This window comes from Bos indicus, chromosome 25 (genome assembly GCF_029378745.1).
Source record: "Bos indicus isolate NIAB-ARS_2022 breed Sahiwal x Tharparkar chromosome 25, NIAB-ARS_B.indTharparkar_mat_pri_1.0, whole genome shotgun sequence".
NCBI lineage: Eukaryota > Metazoa > Chordata > Mammalia > Artiodactyla > Bovidae > Bos > Bos indicus.
In genome coordinates this window covers 28,472,193-28,488,848 of record NC_091784.1, presented here as the reverse complement: position 1 = coordinate 28,488,848, position 16,656 = coordinate 28,472,193, and positions in this window count along the sequence as shown.

Genomic DNA, 16,656 nt, shown 5'->3' with positions numbered 1-16,656 from the left:
TTGGGCAGTGCCACATACACAGCTTTCCACTGACAGACAAAGAGCTCTTTGGTTTGTGGATGTCCATTCCAAGGTAAATGGACAAGATTCTTGTTGGAAGGCTACCAGTCTGATTGAAGAAGATAAAAAGAGATCAGCGTGGTATGTTGAATTGCATGCTGTTTTCCAGGCAGTGATGGAGGAGTTGACCCATGTTAAAAGTTCCTATGTTTTTGTTTTGTTTTCTTTTAAGAAAAAAAATATTTTTATTTATTTATTTATTTATTTGGCTGTGCCAGGTCTTAGTTGTGGCATGTGAGATCTAGTTCCCTGACCAGGGATTGAACCCAGGCCCCCTGCACTGGGAGTGGAGAGTCTTAGCCACTGGACCATCATTTGGGTTTTTAATGCCTCATAGGCAGTGGTCAATGGCCTATCCATGTGGTCAGGTGGTAGGTTAAAGGAAACCTGGACTATTAAAGGGATGTTCCTAAGGGCTGGGGAGAAGGCAATGGCACCCCACTCCAGTACTCTTGCCTGGAACATCCCATGGATGGAGGAGCCTGGTAGGCTACAGTCCATGGGGTTGCGGAGGGTTGGACACGACTGAGTGACTTCCCTTTCACTTTTCACTTTCATGCATTGGAGAAGGAAATGGCAACCCACTCCAGTGTTCTTGCCTGGAGAATCCCAGGGATGGGGGAGCCTGGTTGGCTGCCGTCTATGGGGTCGCACAGAGTCAGACACGACTGTAGTGACTTAGCAGCAGCATAAGGGGTGTGATTCTATGAAAACTGGAGGAATGCATTAAATCAGGATATGTCTATGCCCACTGGAAGAACTACTTTCCAAGTTTGGAAAGTGACTGTAATTGACAAGCAGATATCCCCATGTGACCTCTTGAGATGGCCACTGGGTCCAGAAATGAGGGGACGTGAGGGCACTGTATCAGTGCAGAGATGGGCTGAATCTAGACCTGTTTTTGTACCTGTTCAATAACAAAAATTCCAGCAAGTAAATTTTAAAGATCTAAATGACTTTATAAAATGATTCATGAATCTCTTCCCTTCTATGATGATGATGATGATGATGATGAAGTCACTCAGTCGTGTCCAACTCTTTGCAACCCCATGGACTGTAGCCTACCAGGCTCCTCTGTCCATGGGATTCTCCAGGCAAGAATACTGGAGTGGGTTACCATTTCCTTCTCCAGGGGATCTTACCAACCCAGGGATCGAACCCAGGTCTCCCACATTGGAGGCAGACGCTTTAACCTCTGAGCCACCAGGGAAGCACTGTATCAATGCAGAGATGGGCTGAATCTAGACCTGTTTTTGTACCTGTTCAATAACAAAAATTCCAACAAGTAAAATTTAAAGATCTAAATGACTTTATAAAATGATTCATGAGTCTCTTCCCTTCTAAGGCCTCAGTAAAATGACCAAAATGAAGTTCAACCCCTTCGTGACTTCTGACAGAAGTAAGAACTGAAAAAGGCATTTCAGTGCACCTTCCCACATTCTCAGGAAGATGATGTCTTCTCTTTTTAAGAGCTGAGACAGAAGTACAACTTTTGATCCATACCCATCTGAAAGGATGATGAAATTCAGGCTATATAAGGACACTACAAAAGGCAGCAAATTGGCAAACTAGTCCAGGGTTACAGGAAGAAATACATCATCTACACTGAACAAGTGCAGTGGGAGAAGGCTAGTGGCAGGACTGTCCATGTGGGCATTCACCCCAGCAAGGTGGTTATCACCCGACTAAAACTGGCAAGGATCACACAAAGATCCTTGAACATAAGGCAAGATTAATATAAGGAAGGAACAATTGAGAAGATGCGGGAATAAAGTCATCTTGTCTATAGCTTTCATTAAAAACTGTTAAAATGGAAAAAAAATTAGTGAATCAGTCAGCATCTCATCTAGCAATAGAAAGGAGTTCCGTCAAGCTGCAGATAAGAAAAGGTTTCAAAGTCTGAGAGGGAACAGAAAAAAGGAAATTATCATCAAAACAAGCCTTGTTTTAGGCAAGGTCAGGCTCAGAGGTTAAAGCGTCTGCCTCCAATGTGGGAGACCTGGGTTCGATCCCTGGGTTGGGAAGATCCTCTGGAAAAGGAAATGGTAACCCACTCCAGTATTCTTGCCTGGAGAATCCCATGGATGGAGAAGCCTGGTAGGCTATAGTCCACGGGGTCACAAAGAGTTGGACATGACTGAGCGACTTCATCATCATCATCATCCTTCTAAGGGGGAACAGAAGGAGTTTATCAGCAGATTTATTCCTAATGCTGACCAGGAAATTCCAGATTATCTGGTTAAAGGTTGAATTCCTGGGAAAGATTGAAACTGTAATTAGTGATGTATTAAGTCTTGGTTTGCTGATGTGGGAACCTAACAAAGATGACTCCATTTGGGGACTCCTTTGTATCACACCTTCTAAGACATAAAATGTCAAAAAGATTGTTCTGTCTGCCAGCAAGAGACAAGAGACCACAGATAATGTTGTGACAACTTCCCTGGTGGGAAGGTGGTAAACATAGCTGGTAAATCAGATGGATGCTGTTAACCCTGGGGGCAGCAGATGGGTCCTGACAAGAATAGACTCTGATTCTGGATTGGGCTTTGATTACTTGGTGGTAGATGAAAATGCTAACAGCATTATGAAAGAACTGGAAGAGAAAATACTGCATCAATATGGATGGCTAATTGTCATTTCCTCAGACCAAGGAACTCACTCTGGAGCCTATGATGTCCAACAATGAGCAGAGAGATACCCACCATAGAGCACTAGTTTGACAGAGAATTGGATCTGGCAATTAAAACATTGGTTATCAGAACTTTCCTGGTGGTCCAGTGGTTAAAACTTCATCTTCCAATGCAGGGGGCATGGGTTTAATCCCTGGTCAGGGAGCTGAGATCCCACATGTCTTGCGACCAGAAAACCAAAATATAAAACAGAAGTAATATTGTAACAAATTCAATAAAGACTTTTTAAATGGCCCGCATCCAAAAAAAAAAAAAAATCTTTAAAAAAAGTTGGTTGTCTAAAAACACCTGGTCTCATCACTTCATGGCAAATAGAAGGGGAAAAGTGCAAGTAGTGAGATTTTCTCTTCTTGGGCTCCAAAATTATTGTGGACAATGACTGCAGCCATGAAATTAAAAGACACCTGCTCCTTGGGAGAAAAGCTATGACAAACCTAAACAGTATTAAAAAGCAGAGACATCACTTTGCCAATGAAGGTCTGTATAGTCAAAGCTATGATTTTTCCCAGTAATCATGTACGGATGTGACAGTTGAATCATAAAGAAGGCTGAGTGCCAAAGAACTGATGCTTTCAAATTGTGAGCTGGAGAAGACTCTTGAGAGTCCCTTGGATAGCAAGGAGATAAAACCAATCAGTCCTGAAGGAGATCAACCCTGAATATTCATTGGAAGGATTGATGCTGAAGCTCCAATACTTTGACCACCTGATGTGAAGAACTGCCTCATTGGAAAAGATCTGATGCTGGGAAAGACTGAGAGCAGGAGGAGAAGGGGATGACAGAGGATGAGATATTTGGATGGTGTCACTGACTCAATGGACACGAGCGAAACTCTGGGAGATACCTGGCATGCTGTAGTTCATGGGGTTGCAGAGGGTCAGACACAACTTAGCAACTGAGCAGCAACAAAACAAAGTGGAGGGTGGGGATAAAGGCATGAAAGCTAGCTAACGTGCCTTCACCAGCGTGTACTCACATTCAACATGAACATGAGTGGGGCTGAAGTTGTGTCCCCACTGGATATCTATTTCTCTGCTCATCCACCACACAGCAAAGCCAGTCTGCTGACACTGGGTTGTGGTGGAGGGAAAGTACAGCATTTATTGCAGGGCACCAAGCAAGGAGAATGGACAGCTTGTGCTCAAAAGACCTGAACTCCCTAATGCCTTTCAGGGAAGGGTTTTAAAGGCAACACTTGGGGCGAAGGGTGCAGCTCCTGCACTTTCCGCCAATTGGTTGGTTGTGAGGTAGCAGAGTGATGTTTCAGGAATCTTAATCATCAACCTTCTGATTGCAACCAGCTGGAATCTACGTGAAAAGGCAAGAAAATAGAGAAAGATCTAAAGATAGAGAAAGAGCTAAAGAGTGAAAAGGAGAGAGGAACGGAGAAGGAAGGAATCAGGGAACGCAGCAAGATAGAGAAAGGAAGTTAAAGAAAGAGATACAGAGAGAAAGAGAGGGAGGAGGGAAGAAAAAATTAGAGAGAAAGAGGGTAAAGGGGAAAAAACGAAGGAAAGAAAAGGGTAGCGAAAAAGGAAGGGGGAAAGAAAAGTGAGAAAGGCAGGAAGAGAGAGAAAGAGACAGTAAGAAGGAAGAAGGGAGAATGAAAGAGGGAAACAAGAAGGAAATGATAGAAAGTAAAAGAGAAGAGAAGAGGAAGGAAAGAAGATAGAGTGAGGGAAAGAAAACTTGAAACAGATTTAAAGAGAAAAAGAAAAAAAAAATTCAACAGAAGAGAGAAGAGAGGACTTACAGGACGCTGTGACCAGGCGCCCTGGCGAGCTCCCTCCCCCTCTGCGCAAACCTTTAAAAAAACTTATCCACCACTTTCTGATTTAAGGCCATCTCTGCCGCCTCCGTTTGCGCCTTCCAGGGCCCAAGAGTTCCCCACTTTGCCCCCAAAGCCTCTCAAAGTGTTGCCTAAGCCTGAGAAAGATAAAAAGTTTTTTGAACAGTGGAGCTTTTAAAACAGACTGCGTGCACAATATGCGGAGCGTGCTCCTTGGAGAAAACCCCCTCAGAGCGGTCTCACCCAGGCTAAGAGAAAAGCGGAATGGTAAGGGGATTTAGCAATAATATTAACCCCTGATGTGCTGGTTGCTCCGATTCCAATGGGGGTGGCTGGCCCCCTACCTGAGGGCATTGTAGGACTTGTGCTAGGGCATAGCTCGCTTTCTTTTCCAAAAATTTCGGTGGTGCATGGTGTAGTAGATTCTGATTATATTGAGAAATTAAAGTTTTGATCTCACCGCCTACTAAAACTGTGCAAATTAATAAAGGTCAAAGAATAACACAGTTTTTGCTTTTACCTTACTATCAGACAAGAAAAAACTTGACTTCTCAAGCTAGGGGCCCCCAGAGGATTTGGATCTAGTGATCTAGCTTTTTGGGTACAGGAAATTACAGCTCCAAGGCCTTTAAAAGATCTTTTAATTCAAGAAAGTAAAATGTCAGGGCTATTAGACACAGGAACAGACGCCTCTTAACATTTCTGGGAAAGACTGACCCAGCTCCTGGCCAACACATACTACTGAAAATGAGTTGGTGGGATTAGAAAAAGTGGTATGTGGGGTGGGAATGCTGTAGAGAAAAAGGTGAGGGAGAGTTTAAAACCTTGAAGAGTAGTGAGTTCCCCGTTGCTGGAAGTATTCAAGCAAAGATTAGATGGTTGCTTGTCATCTAAAAAGCTATAGACCAGATTTAGGTTACAAAATGATAACTGGAGAAGCTTATAAAGATGTTGTGCAACACCTCTTTACTTGCTTCTCATATCTAGGTCTGCTAAAAGTTTTGAAAACTGATAATGCCCCTTTGAAGCTGCGGAGAGATTGTTTACTAACTTTAAATGATTTCCAAAAATTATTAGGGGACATTAATTGGATACACCCACATTTAAAACTGACTACTGGAGATTTAAAGCCTTTGTTTGACTGCTTAAAAAGCGATCCTAATTCCAGTTCTAAGAGAAAGTTGACTAATGAGACAGAGTCAGCTCTTGTTAAAATAGATGAGACTTTAAATGATCAGTTCATTAGGATTAACATTACCAAAAGATGAGATTAAATTATTCTTGCCACAAAACATACACCTACAGGGTGCTTGTGACAAAAAGGCCCATTGCTTCCATCTACCAGTGACCCCAAGAAAAATAGTTTTATCTTATCTCAGCTTGGTGGCACAATTAATTATAAAAGGATGAAAAAAGAAGTGTGGAACTTTTTAGAAAAGAAGTAGCAAATATAGTAATTCCATTCAATAAGGATCAACTACAAGTCTTTTACAAAATAGTAATGATTGGCAAGTTGCCCTGATAGATTTCAGGGGTCAAATTTTGTTTCATTTGCCCTCAAGCCTCCACAGTAGTTAAAAGTTCAAAAATGTTAGATTGGCAGTTTGAGGATACCTGTGGAACTTTCCAACCCTATGTATTTCCCATGTTCCCCTTTACCCTATGGGGGAAGGACCTGCTGTCTCAAATAGGAGATACTCAGAGAAGGGTTTTCTCAATTTCTTAGTTATCAACAGGTGGTACAATTAACAATACTTTATATATTGTTATAAATACATAATATAAATATATTTGCCAAATTGCAGTTTGCCTAATTAGGTATGGGTATAAATAAAATATAATAAAGGTATGCCTAATTCTATTTATAAATCTATACTTAATTAATTTGTATATAAATTAGTATGTATACTATATATACATATTATATATATACTGTATAATTAAATGTATATTGCAGTAATATAATGTGTGTGGCTGATATTAATTGGTATAGATTGATGTGCTGTGATGATATATGTTGTATATACTGTATAATTATATTATATATGTGTGACATGCATTATTGCAGTACATTGGTTTGTGTTGGTTGGTATTAGCTGTGTACATGTTGTATTGCTGTAATATATATTAATTAATATATTAATTATAAAGATTAATTCAAGTATATTGATTTATATATATTATATGTCAATAAGTTTATACTTGTTGCCATATATAAATACATATATAAATACATATATAAATACATTTTGCATTTAGGTATATCTGTATACCAAAATGAGATAAGGAGGTTATACATTTATTATTTAAATTTATACAGAGACCTAAACTAAACATTAGACCTAAATTAACATATCCCTAAGTTTATGTTGTTAAAACGTAAATTAAAAAAATTTTTTAAATTAAATTGACAACTGCTTGACAATTCCTTTGCCATAAAACTCCCATAGGTGTAATTGGGGTGGCCAGACAAAAAATTGGTTTTATGGCAAAACGGCCCCCTAGAGTGGGTCCATCTTCCCGCTCAAACTAAAAAAGTAGCGGCTTCTTATCCAGGATTGATAGCTACTTTGATATTAAAGGAAAAAAGCAGAGCATTGAATTATTTGGTAAAGAGCCATCAGAAATTGTAATTCCATATAATAAGGAACAACTTGATGCTCTTCTAATGTTTGAAAATTGGCAGATTGCTATAGGAGACTATTTTGGTCAAATTTTTGCATCATTTACCTTCACATGTTTTGCTGAATTTTATATCCAGACATCCAGTTATTTTTCCTGTCAGATGCAAATAGTCTCCTATTCCGAATGCTCAGATAGCCTTTACTGACGGTTCAGCAAATGGTAAAGCCTCCATAGTTACTAAAAATCACCAAAAGGTTTTAGAAACACAGGAAACCAGCTCAAAGAGCTGAAATAACAGCAGTCATAGAGGCTTTTGCTGTGTTTGCAGATGAGAAATTTAACCTTTATTCTTATTCTCAATATGTAGTCAAGCTGTTTCCACACATTGAAACTGCGGTTTTGCCTGAAAATAAAACTACCGTATTTCATTTGTTAACTAAATTACAGCAACAAATTTGGAAAAAAAATAAAATATTTTTCACTGGACACATTCAGGCTCATTCCGGATTGCCTGGCCCTTTAAATGCCTTTAATGATTTGGCTGACTTGTTAACCAGAAATACAGTGGCTACTGTGATTGAGGAGGCCAGAGCCTCTCACTTACTTCATCATCAAAATGCTCCTGCCTTAAGATATCAATTCCAAATTCCCAGAGAGACTGCTCGAGAGATTGTGCGTTCTTGCTTATATTGCCCCACTGTTTATAATAGTCTACCTATGGGAGTTAATCCTCGCGGTCTCAAACCTAACGTACTCTGGCAAATGGATGTAACTCATGTCTCTTCATTTGGAAAACTGTCCTTTGTTCATGTAACTGTAGATACCTTTTCTCACGTTATTATTGCAACTGCTCGTACCGGAGAGGCAGTTAAAGATGTGATACAACAACTCTTTACTTGTTTTTCATATTTGGGCCTGCCAAAAGCTCTGAAAACTGACAATGCTCCTGCTTACACTTCTAAGTCTTTTCAGGAATTTTGTATAAAGTTTCAAATTAAACATAATACTGTCATCCCTTATAATCCCCAGGGACAGGCCATTGTTGAAAGAGCGCATCGAACATTAAAAATCCAAATTCAAAAACTAAAAGAGGGGAAGTTTAAGTATAGCTCTCCCCATCAAATCTTGCAACATGCTCTTTTCTTAATAAATATTCTAAATACTGATCGTCTGGAACTACTACAATGCTTCATCATTGGTGCCTGGAGCAATTAAATGCAAAACCATTAGTCAAATGAAAGGACCTCCTCTCAAGACAATGGAAGGGTCCTGACCCATTATTAACTAGCGGGTCGAGGATGTGCTTGTATTTTTCCACAGGATGCAGATTCTCCAATTTAGATCCGGGACAGGCTGATTCACCATGTTGCAGTTCCCCAGACATCCGGTTCCCCCATTGCTTCCATCACAAAAGAGGAGCCCGCCGGAAGGGGAGACAAGATAAACATCGAGATCCCGGGGAGACCAATGGGGCTGCTGCAGCGCGAACTCCAACCAGAAAATAATTCTACTTATTCTTTTTTGGCTTGTCTACCCTCCCCTTATGTTTTTCTCTTTACCAATGATTCTGGAAAACTTAATGTACATATGACTTTCACTGGTGGACCCAATGTAGTTACTTGTGAACAGTGCATGCTCTCATCCTGTTTAAACCCTCAGTATAATGTTTGTAGTGTTACAGTGTCCACCTTATCTTATAATGTAACCACTTATTGATATGATAATTTTGGTTTGCTGTTGAGAGAGTCAGTCCCTAGGCAGGTTGATAGGGAGTCTAGGGGTCCCCAAGGAGAGAGGGGTCTGGAATTCTCAAGGAGGAAGAAAGGACAAACTTTTTTTCTTTCTCCACATTCCTTAGGATTATATAACAATAATGTATCCTGCCTAAGGACAGTCTTTGGATTCAACCTTCTGTTATCTTAAAATGTTAATTATGGGAGTAGACCTGGTCTTTACAAGGATGTATCCTGCCTGAGGACAGTATTATCTTAAAATGTAAATTATGGGAGTAGGTCTGATGAGGTCTTTACAACCTCCAGATATTCTTTGGATTATATAACTTCATTGTTAACACTAGCAAGTGGGTACTCTTTCTGCCCCCTTCTGATGCCTATGTCAGAAGCTTTCTCTATCTCCTTTATACTTTAATAAAACTTTATTACACAAAAGCTCTGAGCGATCAAGCCTCGTCTCTGGCCCCGGATTGAATTCTTCTCCTCCGGGGGCCAAGAATCCTGGTGTATTCGCATGATTCAACAACAACCTTTCACTGTATTACAACAACTACAGGATTTAATGTGATTGCGACGGTTTGTGGGCTTGCTTATCCTGGGAATAGCAGCTTTAATAGCAGCAATTGCTTCTGTTACTGTGGCAGCAATATCATTGACTCAACAAGTGCATACTGCCCAATATGTTGATACCATGTCTAAAAATCTTTCTCTAACTCTAGCAACACAGAAAGCTATAGATAGGAAATTAGAGATGAGAGTAGATGCCTTAGAAGAGGCAATAATGCATATTGGGACTGATTACAGGCTTTAAAAGTGAAAATGGCTCTGTCATGCCACGCTGATTACTGGTGGATATGCGTGACATCTTTGAAGGATTCTTCGGCAGAACATTCAGAGGCTTGCGACTGAGCTGCATCTGGCTGTTTTAAAAAATAAAAAAGGGGGAGATGCCGGAAGCCGGCGTGAGGAGCTCTGCCCGTGGCAAAGGTCATGAGGAAGGAGGTTCGGCATACACAAAGGCGGGATCAAGCCTCAGGAGTCCCCCTGGAAATTCTCGAGCATCTACCCCCAAAACCAGAGTCTGCCTACTTTCTGCTTTGTGCTCTCACCTACACCTTTGACTTTACGGGGGGCTGACCCCACCACCTCTCTCTGAAAAAAGAGTTAACTTACAGCTCCAGTTAATAATTCCTGGGTGTGACAGTGTTTCAACCTACAAACTCCTTTGGAAGTCCTCTAGCCTTCCTGAATAGGTTTTTCTGGCCACATGTGATTGCTCAGAGCCTCCCAACTGTGAGAGGCATGAGATGTTCTAAACTGTCTAAATACAGATTCCTTTGAGCAGTTAAAAGATTGATTAGAAATTGTATTGGTGAAGGGTTTTTCACTTGTTGGGCCAATGTTTGCTGCTAATTCTCCATATCCCTTACCTGCTGTGTCCCTGGCAGTGTATTGATTAATATAATTGGTGTAAGTAATAGCTTTAATGTTTGTAACCTTGGACCCTTGAGTTAATTCTTTTTCTTGTTATAGCCCACCACACCTTTGCCCTGTAGGAATGCAACTTTATCTAATGCTTTTGGAGGGTGGCGCCTGACTAATCACCTTTAGAAAAAAATAAGTTTTCTGAAGAAAGTGTCTTAAAATGTTAACAGGCCTCCGGGCCAGAAGATGATACAAATCACCTAAACTTTTGCATATGATAAGTTTGCAGGAAGAAAGCCTGGCTTGCTGCATGACTCTACCCCTTCCCCCATTATCCTCTATGCATAACTTAAGGTATAAAAACTACTTTGAAAAATAAAGTGCAGGCCTTGTTCACCGAAACTTGGTCTCCCCATGTAGTTCTTTCTCTCACCTTCTGGCTGAATTATTCAGCCTCTTTTCTCCACTGAATTTCCTCACTGAGCTATCCTTATTTAACCACTCTTTATATCTTTAATTAACATATAAATAAGCTGTTGTTTCCTGATCACCGATGCTGTCTCCCCTTCAAATTCCCTGGATCCAGTGGGGCTGGACCCCGGCAGTATGTGGTCACCATCCTCTACCTGAGTGGATGTCTTAGTTTCTGCAGAACAACTCAAAGATATGTGTCAGATCATTAGGTATATTCCTTGAGGAGAGACAAGGACTCTGTTTTATCACTGAGCAATTGTTTTACTACTGTTGTTGATTTTTAATATTTATTTGGTTGTACCAGGTCTTAGTCGCAGCATGTAGAATCTTTTAATCAGGGCACGTGGGATCTAGTTCCCTGATCAGGGAGTGAACCCAGGCCCCCTGCATTGGGACCACAGAGTCTTAACCACTGGACCACTAGGGAAGTCCCTAAAATGTGATATATATAATGGAATATTATTCAGTCTTTAAAAGGAAGGAAATTCTGAGAGTTGCTACAACATGGGTGAAGCTCAAGGATATTATCCTAAGTGAAATAAGCCCAGTCACAAAAAAGACAAACACTGCTGTGACTCCACTTATGGGAGACACCTAGAGTAGTCAGAGTCACAGACACAGAAGGCAGAATGTTGGCTGCCAGGAGTCGTGGTTAAATGGGTATTGAGGTTTGATTTTACAAGATGAAAAGAGTTCTAGAGGTGGATGGTGGTGACAGTTGCACAGCAAAGAGAGAGCACTTGGCACTGCTGAACTTTACACTTAAAAACAGCTGCTGCTGCTGCTGCTAAATCGCTTCAGTCGTGTCAGACTCTGTGTGACCCCATAGACGGCAGCCCACCAGGCTCCCTCGTCCCTGGGATTCTCCAGGCAAGCACACTGGAGTGGGTTGCCATTTCCTTCTCCAATGCATGAAAATTTACCTTCTGTGCATTTTACCACAATTTAAAATAAAAATAAGACTTCCCTGGTGGTCCAGTGGTTAAGAGTCTGTCTGCTACGTAGGGGACACAGGTTCAGTCCCTGCTCTGGGAAGATTCCACTGGTCAAGGAGCAACCGAGTCCCTGTGCCACAACTCCTGGAGCCTGAGTGCCCTAGAGCCTGTGCTCCACGACGAAGGAAGCCACAGCAATGAGGAGCCCGTGCACCGCAACTAGACAGTTGCCCCAGCTCACTGCAATAGAGCAAGTCCACTCGCAGCAATGAAGACCCAGGGCAGCCAAAAATAAAAAAATAAAATAAAATCTCAAATGACTATATTTCTCCCTGACATCACTTTAATATGAAATACCCATCTCTCCTTGCAGCACTGCAAAGATGAACACAGTGGCCATGACTTGATCAGATTCACAATTCTCTTTCCTTCAGCACCAAATCAAGGTTGAAAGGTGTCTTGTTAACTTCAACCCCTCCCCAGCCTCCCTCCTACTCTCTGCCAACCAAGTGTACATAGACCAACTTCTTCAGGCCAGCACTCCATCAGAAGTGATCCTACCCTTTTTCCAGCCACTCAAAGGAAACATTAATTAACAGGATAAACATTAGTTACAAACAACCAAATCTCATTTTCAGTTACTCAGGTTTTCAGTGATACAAATTTAGCAAGCACATCTACCCCATAAATGCACTGCAGAAAAGCCCAGGGCTGATTCAGACTTTCCACATCAGTGACTTCACCCAAGTATAAAGGGATATGGTTCCTAGGTCACACACGAGTTAGTCATTGCTACCTCACTGTGGTAAAGAACCCTCCTGCCAATGCAGGAGAAGCAAGAAACTTGGGTTCAATCCCTGAGTCAGGAAGATTCCCTGGAGTAGGAAATGGCAACCCACTCCAGTATCCTTGCTTGGAAAATTCCATGGACAGAGTTACTGGTGGGCTACAGTCCATGGGGTCACAAAGAGTTGGACACAACTGAGTATGCGTGCAAGCACCACTGTATATAAAATAGGTAAAAAACAAGGATTTACTGTACAACTCAGGAACTATATTCAATATATTGTAATAATCTATATGGAAAAGAATATATATATATACACCTACATAAATAACTGAATCACTTTGCTGTACATCAGAAGCTAACACGATGTTGTATATCAAATATACTTCCATAAAAAGGAAAAGAAAAGAGTATTAGTCTCGGCTTGTCCTTCCTTAATGTACTGCATTCGGGCCTTCCAATCTCCTCCCTGGAGTGGTGATACCCACCATGCCAGTCTTGACAAGCTGAGGGGGGCAGCTGCCCACATACCCACCAAGCAGATTGATTCCTTTGCCAGGCATCCAGAGGGCCCACGGTAGAAAGGTATTTCCATCAGGTGCCCATCCCATGATCGGAAACCACAGGAGCAGCAGAAGACTAAAGTCAAGACAGAAATGTAGTAGGAACTGACATGGGGAGGCCTTCCTCTTCTCTAAGAACTACGCCTGCAGCCTGAGCCTGGGGTGTTAATGTGGCTGCAGCTTTAGGAACTTGAGCTGGATATGCTGCTAGAGGAGGCAGCACCATCAGATGTGAGGAGATGGATGGGCTGGGGTGGGTAATGCCAGACCAGGACCCCACCCTCTCCCCTCTTTCAATGGTGTACATTCCATGCCAGGGAGGGTGCATTTCAACTGGTCCAGCTTGTAGCAGGACGAAAGAATTCCAGTGGAGAAGCAATCCACCCATCCCAGTGGGGCATCCCATCACAAACTCTAGTAGATAACACCCTTCTCAGGAGCAATGGGGCTTGGTGGTCCCAGCAGCGCCCCATGATCCATGGTGAGAATCGGGATGATGTTCAGCTCTCATGACTTCCATACATTTAAGGTGTTGGGTGTCTCAGCAGCGTTCTCCAGTCTGGCAGATGGGGTGACAGTCCCTACTGGTTGTTATTCAAATGTATTAAAGGCTGGAACAGTCCTTTAATCACCTGACCAAGGTGGTTTTCAGTTCGGTTCAGTTCATTTCAGTCGCTCAGTCGTGTCCGATTCTTTGCAACCACATGAACTACAGCACGCCAGGCCTCCCTGTCCATCACCTACTCCTGGAGTCCACCCAAACCCACGTCCATTGAATCGGTGATGCCATCCAACCATCTCATCCTCAGTCGTCCCCTTCTCCTCCTGCCCTCAATCTTTCCCAGCATCAGGGTCTTTTCAAATGAGTCAGCTCTTCGCATCAGGTGGCCAAAGCTTCAACATCAGTCCTTCCAATGAACACCCAGGACTGATCTCCTTTAGGATGGACTGGTTGGATCTCCTTGCTGTCCAAGGGTACCTGTTAGTAATTTAATCTGCTATTTTAATATTTCATTCTTCCATTTCTACCAACACTTCTGCCTGCAGTTTGTGAAGGAGACAGAACCTTCATTCAGTGTCATGTTCCTTCGGCCAGTCTTGCATTTCATGAAATGTGACCCCCATCCCTGCCTACTCAGTGAGGGTACCTGTCCCTGGTACTCAGCCTCTCTAATTCCCTAACTGGCTGGTCTACTCGGCCACTGGGGAAAGCTCGGGTCAGGCCAGATGCAGTGTCCACACAAACCAAGGCATGTTTAGAGCCCTCACTCAGAGGGAGGAGCCAATATAATCAATTTGTCAATTCCTCACCAGCTGGGAGCTCCCTCCAGTGGATGGCCCCAGAATCCTTTTGTTATTTAGAATACACAAGACGTGCTGTTTCTGCATTAACCAAGTCAGTGTATTTCAAGGGCAATCCAGCATAATTGACAACACACCATCCCACGCAGGCACCACAACTGAAGTGTGCGTTGCTAGGGCTCATATCCGGGCTACGGCCTCAGCTTCCTGATTGCCAGGGGTGTCAACATCCTCTGAGCCGGGAAGTGGAGGACAGCGAGAACTGACTCAGGCTCTTGCAGGCAAACCCAGATGTCTTTCCACATACCCTGACCCCACCAGTGCTTATTCATGATCATCCACCCCCCAGCTTCCCATTTTCTAAACCATAGGGTGAATTCCTTTAAAACAGTCCAACTGTCAGTGCAAAGTGTTAACAAACAGCCAGAGCTCACGAGCTCTCTGAGTTCAGCCCCCTGGTAGCTGTGGTTCATGCCTGTTTCCCTCCAGATGGTGTCAGTGTTGAGCTGAACAGTGACTAGACCGGTCACCCCAACCAGTACACCAGGCATCGGAGGGAATATCCCCCACTCCCTCCCTACAGGCCACAGGGGCAGAATTAGGGGCAGGGGAGTTTGGAGGGCAGGGTCCTCAAGCCCCTTAGTCAAAGTGGGAGTTAGTGCTACAGCAGACGTGGGTGGGTGACACATAGTTATCAACCTGGCCCTCAATAGGAAGGGAGGGTCTCACCATGATTGTTGATCCTTCGTGAGAGACTTCACCTGGAGGAACGCTGCGTACAGTGCTAGGAACTGCTGCTCTCTGCGGGTTTATGGGGTTTGTGCCTCCTTTCAGAACCGGGACCAAATTCCTAGGGGTACTCCCTCTTGCTGTCTCTGCGACTGTCCCCACCTCATACCTTCCAGAGTCACAGGCATCTACCTCCCAGGAAGCCCTGCTTGGGGGATGCCCAGAGCTTTAATCTGCTTCACTAGTGTCTTGGCTTCTCAAAGGTGGCTCGTCACTCTGATCCCCAGTCCCATACGTGCCCTTACTTTCAGTTCAGTCGCTCAGTTGTGTCCGAATCTTTGCGACCCCGTGAACTGCAGCACGCCAGGCTTCCCTGTCCGTCACCAACTCCTGGAGCTTGCTCAAATTCATGTCCTTTGAGTTGGTAATGCCATCCAACCATCTCGTCCTCTATTGTCCCCTTCTCCTCCTGCCTTCATTCCTTCCTTTACCAGGCAGTATAAGAGATGGAGGCACTGTGCCAGGTGGGGAATATAAGTCCTCCAAACCTCAAACCCCCACAAAGTCTTGCACCTCCTTTGTATTCTTAGGGGTTGGAAAGGGTTGCTCCCCATCAATCACAGCTTCTGGGACAGTATGCACCTTACCTGACCAAAGTAAAAGTGAAAGTAACTCATTTGTGTCCTACTCTTTGCCACCCCATGGACTATAAAGTCCATGGAATTCTCCAGGCTGGAATGCTGAAGTGGGTAGCCTTTCCCTCCTCCAGGGGATCTTCCCAACCCAAGGATTGAACCCAGGTCTCCAGTACTGCAGGGGTATTCTTTACCAGCTGAGCCACAAGGGAAGCTTACCTGACCAAAGGACTCCCCAAAACTACATGTTGATGCCTGGCCTTGACTCTTCTGTGGGTTCACCACCCATCCTCTCCCCCAAACATGTTCCAGCAGAATCTGCAGTGTCCTGAGCAGAGACAAGTCTTCCTCTGTTAATACTCTATCATCGGGACTTCCCTGGTGGTCCAGAGGATAAGAATCTGCCTGCCAAAAAAAAAAAAAAGAATCTGCCTGCCAATGCAGGGGACATGGGTTCGATCCCTAGTCTGGGAAGATCCCACATGCCTTGGGGCAACTAAGCCCATGCACCACAACTACTGAGCCTTCGAACTGCAATGAGAGAAAGCTGTATGCAGCAATGAAGACCTAGCGCAGTCAAAAATTTTAAAAATAAGTAATAAAAAGATAGTCTATCACTAATGTAATGAGCCCATTTTACTAATGTAGGGAAGGAGAACAGGAGCAGATCTTGGGCTACCTAAGACGTGCAGTGAGGCTGTGCAGGCAGCCTTGGGCAGCACTGGAAAGGTGCACTATTGCCCCTCCCATGTAAAATCAAATTGATTTTGAGACTCAGTGGCCAGGGCTCTACTGGACCTCTTGCGTGAAGGCCTTTTATCAGTATATGCCTTTATGCACTTCGTGGGCTCCTGTTACTTGCAGCCAAAAGCAACTTTCTGATACAGACGTTAACCTCAAGGTTGGTTT